Here is a 10,326-nt window from a genome sequence, read left to right as displayed (position 1 = left end):
AAATTTTTTAATTTTTTGAGCTTAACTGAATCATTTCTATAATCTACTTTCTAGGGGGAGTCTCTAGAAAGTTTAATAAAAAAAATTCGAAAAATGATTTTTTTTGGTAACAAGTACATTTTCTGAACAGGTATTTCCTGAGATTTTTTACTTGTGTAATTTCTCATCGAACATAACTCCAATACCTGTTTCAGCTATTCTTCAAACTGTTATTATCATGTCTCTTATATGAAAATCTTTTTCGGTGATAATACACTCGTTTGTATTCAATTTTGTTTTCTGATATTTTTTTACATTGATTCATATACATTTTTTTTTAATATCAGAATCTGTAAACTTGTTCTTACAGATCTTCATTCATTTCTCTCGTATATATAGAATAATCAAATCGTTGTCGCATTATTCTTTCGTTAATTGTGCTTAAAGCCAAATTTCTTGATCAAATTTTTATCTGATCATTGTGCTTTAAAGAAATAATGTTTTGATCAATCATTGTGATCATCTGAGCATAACATGCAATTTTAGGAGGGACTGAGTGCTTATTAGAAATACCTCTATGGAATGTCAAAACCGACAGACCTACCTAAGAGGACAACCATATCTGAGTGAGCTTAAATACAAAAGGGTTTGTGTGCTGAGACTAAAATGAAAAAGAGAGGGGTAGTTGTTGTGAGCTAAAAGAATTGACGAGAGTTGTCTCAGGATTAAAAGAAAATGAAAATCCTGTTCCAAACTTATATAATCCGGGCATACCACATAATCTATTAGTTCTCGATTTTTGGAGACTAATATTTAAAAAGGCAAAGCCCACGCCAATTCTTATCACAACCCCACCAACTACTCATTTATTTCTCAACAGATAAATGTTTCAATAACATTTGGGGAATGCAGCTCATCATCTATCAGTTTCTCATTTGGAGAAAGTTGATATTGAATCAGAAGGATATATGTCACCCCTTCAAGTCTTTTTGATCACTTATTGAGTCTGATAAATTTGTGTAGTCCACACGGTTTATTTTTTGAGCCTAAACAGAAGCATACGTTGCTTTATCTTTCTACACTACACAGATTTAGCATTTTATATGTTAATTTGCCAAAACATTCATAGATATGCTATTTTTTTTAGCTATCAATGATTGAATGGAAGACCTAGTGAGATGAACATCAAAAAAGTCTCATATATACAGTACATTCGTTGTACTGAGTATATCTGTTATACTCACAGGCCAATCTTTTTATAAGATTGAAAACAATTTCATATGTTGAAATTGGATGTTACCTTCCCATTCCCTTAATCTTAAAAGATTAAACAAGTGGATTTGCAAATATCTACTTACAGTTTCTTGAATTGACAGCTTACGCGGAAGATTTCATTCATCTTATGTATGATGGAATGATTCTCATTTCATCATAAGGGGGAGTATGTAATCATGAATGAAATATTCATTTYMGAACTTYTTAAAGGGAATCTGATGCAAAGATCAAGGGGGAGTAACTTCGAAATTGGCAAAAGACTCAGAAGAATTGCGACTGAAGATAATTACAGAAAGAATATTCATGTGCTACAATGACTGAGAGATGTTGAATGTGAAGATCATCTTTACAACAGTTTACTGAAGATTAATTATGAAGATCACATCTTGTTCATTGTTTCTAACAATTATTGTTCTACATTGCCAAAAGAGAAGATCATCGTGGTTCTACATTCGAGGGGGAGAATGCTAGAAGATCTTTCTCATCAGTTGATTGCTTGAAGATTTCAAGTTGAAGAAGTCTTTTGAAGATGACATAATGTGCTTAAAGTTTCAAAGTTCAAACAAGGACTCAAAGTGCAGAATTTCTTTCAAGTCTGAATACAAAGGGGGAGAATGTTAGGACTGAAAATCAGTATTAAATTGTATTCGTCTTGAAAGTTAAATATTGTGTATAATTGTAAAAGTCATCGTGTTTGACTTTTCTTAGGCAGGTTTGACTTTGACTTGTGTTTAGAGGTTTGACCCTATAAATAGGGTAATGTCTTTGTAAATCTTAGAAGAGAGCTCATTTGTAATATTCTAGATACGTAACAGAGAGTTGACTAGAGCTTTGAATGTTTGACTTTCTCTCTCAATATTCATCTTAAGTGTTCTTGATGTTCTTACAAGAAATATCCAGATTCTGTCATGGATTGTTGATAGAAGTGTGAAGATTGATTAGTAGGGACACACAAAGCCCTTTCAGGCCCCATAGTAGCAACAGATTGGCGTGCCCAGAAGGACGTCAACTCTGCTCTCCTAAAGTATGGTTTACTTTGGAAGATTGACGATCGGATCGCCCCCCTTGGTTTGCTGTATTAGTTCCTTTTCGGGTTATTTGGGTGGACTCCTTCTCGGATGCAGTGGTCGCGACGGTGTCATGTTCTTGGGGTACCAAATCTTGAGAATATTTGTTTGTGGAGGAACTTAACCACGATTTTTGCATCATTTGAAACACATGCCACTGCTTCCACCCATTTTGACACATAGTCAACGATGACTAAAATGTATTGGCAATTATTAGATGGAGGAAATGGTCCCATGAAATCAAATCCCCAAACATCAAATAATTCAACCTCCAAAATTCCATTTAAAGGCATTTCATTCCTTTGGGAAATTGAGCCACTTCTCTGGCATTCGTCACATATTTTGGAAAAATTATGAGCATCTTGAAAAAGTGTTGGACAAAAGAAGCCAGATTGTAATACCTTGGCTGCTGTCCTTTGTCCACCATATGGTGCCTTGTGACAATCTTCCAGAATTTTGTTACCTCTGTTTCTGGAATGAATCTTCCCAAGACTTGATCTGTACCAATTTTAAATAAAAGAGGGTCATCCAATAGATAAAATTTTACATCATGTAAAAATTTCTTGAGCTTAGGCCAAGTGTACTCAGAAGGTTTAATGCCACGAGCCAAATAACTGGCTATATCAGCAAACCATGGTGATTCCAATTGCTTTAGCATCAAGATTTTTTCATCAGGGAAAGTCTCTATGATGTCTTTCAAATCAGTAGGATGCTTCTCTAATCTAGACAGGTGATCTGCTACTTGATTTTCGACTCCCTTTCTATCTTTTATTTCAAGATCAAACTCTTGCAACAACATAATCCATCTTATCAGTTTGGGTTTTGCATCTTTTTTTGAAATCAAATATTTGATGGCAGCATGATCAATATGCACAATGATTTTTGTTCCCATCAGATATGATCTAAATATTTCAAAAGCAAAAACCATAGCCAATAATTCTTTTTCTGTTGTTGTGTAGTTCACTTGTGCTTCGTTCAATGTTTTGCTTGCATAGTAGATGGAATGAAAAATTTTCTCTTTTCTTTGTCCCAAAACAGCTTCCACAGCCTAATCACTTGCATCGCACATAATCTCAAAGGGTTTACTCCAATCGGGAGTAGCAATCACAGGTGCAGTAACCAGAGCCTTATTTAAAGTATGAAATGCATTTCTACAGTCCTCACTAAAATCAAATTTTTGGTCATGTTGAAGTAATGAGCACAAAGGTTTTAAAATTTTTGAAAAATCTTTGATAAATCTTTTGTAAAAACCAGCGTGTCCAAGAAAACTTCGTATACCCTTGACGGTGGTTGGTTCAGGCAATTTTTCAATTACTTCAAGTTTTGCCTTATCAACCTCAACTCCCCTTTTTGAAATTAAATGACCAAGAACAATAGCTTTGTGACCCTAAAATGACATTTTTCCCAATTTAAAACCAAATCAGTTACTTCACACCTTTCAAGACTCTTTTCAAGATTGTTCAAACATTGATCATATGATGTACCATATACAGAAAAATCATCCATAAAAATTTCCATGGAAGTTTCAAGCATGTCCGAAAATATGGACATCATACATCTTTGAAAAGTGGCGGGAGCATTACATAGACCAAATGACATTCTTCTGAAAGCAAATGTACCATAGGGACATGTAAAAGTGGTCTTTTCTTGGTCTTCCGGGGCTATTGCAATCCGATTGTAACCTGAGTATCTGTCTAAAAAACAATAGTACTCCTTTCTAGCTAGTCTGTCTAACATCTGATCTATCAAAAGGCAAAGGAAAATGGTCCTTTTGAGTAGCCTTATTTAGTCTACGGTAGTCCATACAAATTCTCCAACCAGACACGACTCTTGTAGGAATGAGCTCATCTTTCTCATTTGAGATGACAGTGACACCTCCCTTTTTAGGGACACACTGTATAGGGCTTACCCATGAGCTGCTTGCAATTGGATAAATTATGCCAGCATCCAACCATTTTAAAATCTCTTTCTTCACAACCTCTTTCATGATTGGGTTTAATCTTCTTTGAGGTTCAATGGAAGTGAAACTCTTATCTTCCAAGATGATTTTATGCTGACAAATTAAGGGACTGATACCCTTTAGGTCAGAGATGGTCCATCCAATAGCCTTGGTGTATAGTTTCAACAAGTTTATCAACTGCTCTTCCTGATGTGTTTCTAGGGTGGATGAGATAATGACAGGTAATCTCCCTTTTTTTCCTAGAAATGCATACTTCAAGTGTGAGGGAAGTAACTTCAACTCTAAGTCTGGTGGTGACTCAATAGATGTGACATGGGTCTTTCCACTCTCACTTTGCAATAGTTCAAAAGCAAGGGTGCTTTCAACAGGGTAATCTCACTTTCCTCTCTGTGTTCTATCTCCTCAACAACTTCAGTCTTGCTTAAGTCTAACATAGATTTAACTCCTTCTTTGTGGCACAAGGACTCAATGACACTCAAGTTAGAACACTCATCTTTTTTATCCGGGTATTTCATGGATTTGAAAACATTAAAAGTGACATCCTGATCATTTACCCTCATAGTCAATTCTCCTTTCTTAACATCAATCAAAGTCCTACCGGTTGCTAAGAATGGTCATCCTAGGATGATTGGTATCTCTTTACTAGCTTCAAAATCAAGAATGATGAAGTCAGCAGGAAAAATGAATTTATCCACTTGGACTAATACATCCTCAATTTTTCCTTTTGGGTGAGTTATGGATTTATCTGCTAACTGAAGGGTAACTGTGGTTGGTCTAGCCTCACCTATGCCTAAGGTGTTGAATACTGACAAGGGCATGAGGTTAATGCTGGCACCTAAATCACACAAAGCCTTCCCAATTTCTTTCCCACCTATTGAATAGGGAATTGTGAAACTCCCAGGATCTTTGAGTTTAGGGGGAATTTTATTGGAAAGGAAGGCGCTACAACCTTCTGTTAGGGCCACAGTCTCGAATTCGTTCAATTTCTTCTTCTTGCTCAAAATGTCCTTGAGGAATTTTGCTTAACTTGGCATTTGTTCAATAGCTTCAACCAACGGGGTGTTGATATGTAGTTGTTTGAACACATCAAGGAACTTCTTGAACTGCAACTCCTCTTTCAGATTCCTCGACTTTTGTGGAAAATGTATATAAGGAGGAATAAGGGCTATGATTGGTTTCTTAGAGGACTGACTAGGGGGTGACTGGATGATGATAGGTTCATTATGAGGGACTGGTGACTCAACATTCTTGTTACTTTCAGAAGAAGATGTTCCAATATCATTCTGAAATGATACCTTCTTTTTGCCTTCATTTGGAAATAACAAGGGGAAGTCTGCTTTCTTAGGAAGTGGTCCTATTTCTATTGATTTTCCCTTATCTTTCAAGGTGGGTGTGACAATATCTGAACTAGATGTTGTGATATCCATCTTAATTGGGTCATGAGGTTCAATAGACTTTTTCATAGGTTCACTCCTTATGAGGTTCTTTCCACTCCTTAAAGTCACTACCTTCACATGTTCTTTCATTATCGACTTTGGGATATCTGTATCACTAGGAAGAGTACATGCAGGTCTATTTCTTACCTAAAGTACAAGTTGACTAATCTGTGTTTCTAGAGATCTTATGGTAGTGTTCTAATGGTTCATGGTTGTGTTGGTTTGGTTTATGAATCCTTTTAGAGTTGCTTCCAAAGAAGTAGAAGATTCGGCTTGTTGGTTAGACTTGTTTTGAAAAGATGACTGATTTGTTTGTTGATGAAAAGTATTTTGGTGATGGTTTGGAGCTTGACCCTGATGATGTTGTTGAGACTGATGTGGTTGGAATTGTGGAGTCCCTTGGGGTTTGTTCATTGGTGGGTTTAAAGCAGGACTGTGCCATGAAAAATTTGGGTGTTGTCTCCACCTAGGATTGTATGTTTGAGAAAATGGCCCTGATCTATTTTGATTCCCCACATAATTGACTGATTCTGAGTTAGATGGACAATGTTCAAAGGGATGTCCTCCACCACAATACACACATTTTACTGACTCAACAGTTGGAGCATGTGCGGTGGCTATAGATTGTTCTGCCTGACCATTTGTTAAATTTTTAATCAAGTTGGTCATTGCAGTCATCTGTCCTGTCAATGCTGTAAAAGCATCTATGTCATGAACTCCCGCTATTTTGCGTGGTACTAGTGCACATGGATCGGCCCAATGTCCATTATTATTAGAAATCTTTTCAAATATATCATATCCATCATTATAGGTACTAACTGTGGAAGCTCCTCCTGATGTAGCATCGAGCATTTGTTTTGCAGTGAGATTCAACCCATTGTAAAATGTCTCGAGCTGTATACAGTATGGAATGCCATGGTGAGGGCATTTTCTTAATAGCTCCTTGTACCTTTCCCAAGCATCGGGAACTGTCTCATCGTACATTTGTTTAAAAAGACAAATTTCATTTCTGGACTTAGCGTTCCGAGTTGGAGGAAAATAGTTTTTAAAAAACTTTTCTACCATGCTATTCCAAGAATCCACAGATCCTGGTTATAAGGAATTGAACCAAGACTTTGCCCTATCCCTTAAAGAAAAAGGAAACAATGTGAGTCTCAGAGCATTGTTAGATACTCTTAGGATAAGGCAAGTGTCAGTTATTTCCATTAATAATTTTAAGTGTGAGTGTGGATCTTCATATGGCAAACCACTGAACTGACCATTGGTTTGCAACATATTAAACATCACTGGTTTTAACTCAAAATGGAGAGCTTCCATTTCTGGTCTAATTATCCCTGAGTTTAAATGATCAAAAACAGGAATAGCATAGTCCATAATTCCTCCGTCTTTTGAGTTTGCCAGTCTAATTATTTTTTCAGCGTCATTTAGTGGTGGGAGAGTTGGTGGAAGTGGATTTTCAGCCACATCGGAAGAGGTTAGAGTAGATAATAATAATCTTTGCACTCTTCGTCTTTGTCTGAAAGTTCGCTCGATATCTGGATCCAATTCAAAAAAACTCCCCGTGTGGTAGCCTTGGCATACACCACACCTAAACAAGTGACAAAATGGTAGAAAAATCAAATCTTTAGATTTACTAAAAAAAACTTTTGCCTATTCCCCGGCAGCGGCGGCAAAAACTTGTTACGAGAATTATATCAAATAACTCTCTCGGACTGTTAGCAAATGGAGACTGGTGCAAGTATACACTCATCAATCCACTATCGTCTTTTACAAGTAATAAAGTGGTAAAAATACCGAATATCATCCACGGAGAAAAGAAAAAAAGTTCATTTTAATAGTATAAATAAAGATATGATTTCAGATGGTGAATTCGAAGAAATATTTGTGGTGAGTTGATTAAAACTACTGTTAAGAACAAGTAATTAAAGAGAGCTTAGGGTGTAGAGATTTGTTAATATATTAAACCGAATTTTAAGTAGACAGCATGCTACCGCATGGTTCTATTGCATGCTTTATAAATAACTTATCTTTGCAACTAATAGCTTCTTTAAGGTACTCTCTCGAGATGTAGAATGGCACACAGTCATAAATCAAGCCTTCATTTCTCTATGCAAGGCTGGATTCTTGACATTGGCTCAAACTATTCCTTTTATAGTGAAAACGAGTCTCCTCGATTCTAAGCAACTCTCTCGAGCATACTTCCATATCATTCAAGTTGACGTGTGCTTGTTGGTTTCTCTCTAAATACAACACATTTAACACTTTTAAACAAGTGATCAACTTGTCCATGGATGATGTTTTTGCAATAAAAACTTGAATGATGTAGTTGTAAAGATTTATAATTTATATTTCTACAAACGGAATCGGTTTTTCTCTTAACGTCACCCAACACCCAAGCTATATTTTTAGCCTAACATACTTGAAAAATTAATTGCCGCTAAATTGGCCTATTTCTTGCATGTACCAATTGAAGTATCTTAAGAAATGAGCCGAGAAAGCAATGCTTTCTCAGCAGAAGGGTAAAAACGCAAGAATCCTCTTTTTCTATAACATAACTTAATTGAGGTTTCTTCAGAACATTCATTCGAGTCAAAACAGACATATATGCAACAAGTATAAAATAAAACTCTTAATGCATAAGAAAGGAAATTAAAGTAGAAGAAATAAATGCTAAGTGGAATTATAAAAGCGACTAACAATACTTAGAATAGAAAAATTACTTGCATGAATAATAATAAAGCATAATAAGTAGAGCATAAGAGAATAAAAGATAATAGAAGAAATAAATATAAAGAGGAATTATAAAGAACAAAAGTAAAATACTTCCAAACACAACTTTAAACCCAAAAGAACCTTCAACATTCAAAGTAACTACTTCAAAATTCTTTCTAGATTGTTTCTCTAAAATTGCTTACCTATAATTACTTGTTTTTACAATGTCAAGCCTCCCCCTTTATATAGTGGAAGAAGGGAGGACAAGGACCAAAAGATAAAGGTTTTACCCAACTTTTTTACATAGTCCAATGGGTAAAGCCATGCTACCTAGATAACCACAAAAATCAGATCTTAAATTTGTATCATGAGATCTTAAAATCTACAGAAGATGGGCTGCGAAAAGAGGGGATTTGACCTCAAAAGATTCCCCGTACTATTCTCCAAAGTGCCCTTGGAATCGTTGGCAGCACATGTTGTAGCATGATTCAGCCAAATACCTATCAACATGGCTATTTTTCCAAAAATCAGCACATATCCAAGAAGTAAACATGTTTGTCATATCACTTTATCTCCAACAAAAAAAGATAGAAAAATAAAACAAAAAGACTCAATTTGCGGAATTTTGGAAAACTAAAATGGGTAAATAAAGCAAAGAAAAAGTGTAAAATTATCAAATAAAATTGATACTTATCAGCTACCCATTGATTGTGTATATGGCACATAACCAAAAAAGTGAAGGACAAAGTATGTTTAATTTGATCTTTTGAGTTGAATTCTAATATATGCACACATATGTTTGTTTAATATATGTTTCATCTGGAAAATTTTCCAAAACATATCATATGTATACAAGGGTTTGTTTATTGTTTGATTGTGTGCTTGTTTCACCGTGTAGATTAATGATCATTTAGCCCATAGCACCCCGTTCAAAAGCGAATTCAACAAGCTCGTATGGAATGTGCACATAGGTCCTGAAATTTTTTAGGAAAAATGGAATGAAATGATGGATGAGTATGGCTTACGGGGCCACTCATGGTTTGAAGAAATGCATGCAATAAGAGAATCTTGGATTTCGGCCTACTTCAAGAACTATCCTATGTCTGGTCTGATGAAAACGACTTCCAGGTCTCAGAGTATTAACGCATTTTTTAATGTTTATACGAAGTATTGAAATGATCTTTTTTATTTTCTTAACACTTTCGACGATGCAATCAAAGTTAAAGGAAAGAACACTGTTCCCCTTGAGGTTGCTACTAGAACTACGATACCTAGATTGTTATCAGCATCTAAAATTGAAGCGCAAACAATGAAATTGTACACGAAAACGATTTTTTTATGTACAAAAGGAAATGAACAAGGCAATATGGTTCTGTGGGGTTGTCGACGTCGTAGAGGTCGGTGATAAGATGATTTACAGTATTACGTATAAGAACAAGAATTCTGAGGTTAAAGCTACGTACAAGGTCATGATCAATTTTTCGATTTTATTTTGAAATTAATTGATTAGAATCGGAGTTCATAATATTTGTTTCTAACTTTTCTTCTGTTATTTCATGATACGCTAGGTGGTTCATGATAAAAGGGAAGAGTCTTTTGATTGTAGTTGCAACCATTTTGTTTGCAATGGTATATTATGTCGCCACGCGTTTAAGGTAATGTTAAATTCTGAGGTGCAATCTATTCCTGAGAAATACATTTTGCCGTGATGGAGACGAGAGTCAGTTCCCGTTGAGTTATTGTCGGCTCGTGCTAGGTATGGTGAAATGGATGTTGAGAAGCAAGTTATGATCAACCAGGCTATATCAATGTTTGATCTAATTATTGGGCATGTACGTAATGATAAGAATTCGTTGACAAAGTTCGTGGAACAATTTGGAACAGTTGGGTGATGAAA

General features: G+C 35.6%; 1 non-coding gene across 1 annotated transcript; it reads left to right on the top strand.

The window, feature by feature from the left end:
- Window positions 1–6,627: 6,627 nt before the first annotated feature.
- LOC112502809 lies at window positions 6,628–6,734 on the top strand. The gene has a single exon (XR_003067771.1). It is a non-coding gene; the product is annotated as a small nucleolar RNA R71 (small nucleolar RNA).
- The last annotated feature ends 3,592 nt before the right edge of the window (window positions 6,735–10,326 follow it).

This window comes from Cynara cardunculus, unplaced genomic scaffold (assembly GCF_001531365.2).
Source record: "Cynara cardunculus var. scolymus isolate 2C unplaced genomic scaffold, CcrdV1 Un_Scaffold_1944, whole genome shotgun sequence".
In the NCBI taxonomy this organism is placed as follows: Eukaryota; Viridiplantae; Streptophyta; class Magnoliopsida; order Asterales; family Asteraceae; genus Cynara; species Cynara cardunculus.
The sequence above is the reverse complement of the archived record's forward strand: the minus strand, read 5'-3'. Positions and strand labels throughout refer to the sequence as shown.